Genomic DNA, 2152 nt, shown 5'->3' with positions numbered 1-2152 from the left:
AAGTCCGACAAGTCCACCCAGGCAAAGGAGGCACTGCTCTATCTTATCAATATATGTATGTAGACTTAGTAACAATGTAGTGACCGCGGAAACAAAGGGTTTGTTGAAAATGAGATAACTATTACAAAGGATTACAAAGGCGGAGCATGCCGACAGGAGACCTTTTGATCCATATCTAGGTCGGATGCAAAAAAAAAAAAATATTAATAATAAATTAAAACTATAATGTAAATAACAAATAAAATACATAAATAAATGCATAGGTATAGTTGAATAACAAACAAAAAGGTAAATAGTAAATGATTATAAATTGACATATAACTAATAATAAATGAAAATCAGACAGACAAATTATAACAAAACAAAAACAAATAATATAACATAAATTATAATCATTACAGCATCTTACTTAGGTATTTATCTAAATACCTATATATGGATAGGAGTGACAGGTGGTAAGGGATATGGAACTGCCGAGTGTGGGCCTTATGGTCTCTTGCAGTCTCCTCCATTCTTATGTCCTTATGTAAACTGTTTCATTTGATATCTTTTGTAGCCTGAGAATAATAATAATAATAATAAAATAATAATAACAATCTCCATGAAAGCATCATTATGAAATAAAGTAGTAACAGAAATGAATGGGGGACTATGAAAATAAAGATACATTGATCTAGTATAAGATCAGTCACTAGAAATATATTTACTTTAACATTTGTGCCTATATGTAGAAGTCTGTGGACATTTGCACACCTAATTTGCGAATTACGGTGAACTTTTTGTGATTTTTGGACTCTCGTGTAAAGGTGGCAGCATAATAGGCATTTCACACTAGCATGCTACTCGCTTTTGCTATTTACTTTGTTAGCAAACTCTTGCGTATCCGTCACACAGGGAATATTTTGCTGGTGACATTTTGGCTAGCGGCTAACAAAAACATAAAGCTTCCCGCCAAACTATGTTTAATGCTTGAATAAGTGTATAGTGACAATCAAAGATAGAAAATGAAAAAATCAAATATAAACAATCATATGCATGTTCAAATCTATTTATATCTTATATATAAAATCCAGAAATTGTGGTTCATTTGAACACACAAGTGAGCATCAAACTTGCTGTTGGTTCTTCCCAGCATGCTATTCCCATTTCCCAACAGCAAGAGTCAGTAGCATGCTACTCACTTTGGATCGCAAAAGTCAAAGCAAGTAGCAAAAACAATATGACTAGACTTTCTCCAATCTTCATGAAATAAGTGATAAATCATTGTACTCGTGAAAAAAAAAAAATCACATCACCTACTTACAGAATATTATTTGCGCACATTCACGAAGCTTGAAGGTAGTCATAGGTTTTTACAATTTCATTTCATAATAGTATCTTCGTCGACCTAGAAAATATAAACTAGAAAAAAACCCACTAGGCTAATTTAGAGCACATACACACACACGCACACACACACACACACACACACATACACACAAACACACACATACACACACGCACACACACACATATACACACAAATACATACACACACACACATACACATATATATATATATATATATATATATGTGCATCACGAAAATTTCCCTTTTCTAAAAATATTCAACTTTAGTTTTAGAGGATGTATGCAAAAACTTCATCAAAAGCAGAGGTATGTAAATATCTGTTTATGCAAAATATACATCGTGATTCACCCTACATCTCTTATTATCCTATTGACATGACACAAACCATCAATCATACTAACAAATGGTCCATCACTCATAATGGTATCACACACACACACATCTCGTGGCGCAGTGGTTAGAGTTCTCGTCCCTGGGTTCGAATCCGGCCCAGGGCTGAAAAAATTTCAGTATCGCTGCGCTGCGAGTTGTTATTCCAACTCTCGTGGGCGGGGAGTTGGGAGTATGTGTGTGCGTGTAAGGTCATTGCATTAACCATAGATCGGTAAACGGAGCTCTGAATTCTCATCCGGGAGGTTAGTTAAACTGTCGATCATGTGTTCCAACACGTGATCCAAGACCATAGTGAATCAACACACACACACACACACACAACCGTCAACTGTTTCGGTGAGTGGTTGTCGCCCGGGTTGACGATCGTTCTCTCCCCGTCAGCACGAGAAGCGTCTCTTGGTGTATACC

This window comes from Oratosquilla oratoria, chromosome 17 (assembly GCF_046742065.1).
Source record: "Oratosquilla oratoria isolate Oo_2021 chromosome 17, ASM4674206v1, whole genome shotgun sequence".
Taxonomy (NCBI): Eukaryota; Metazoa; Arthropoda; class Malacostraca; order Stomatopoda; family Squillidae; genus Oratosquilla; species Oratosquilla oratoria.
This window is presented reverse-complemented; position numbering follows the sequence as displayed.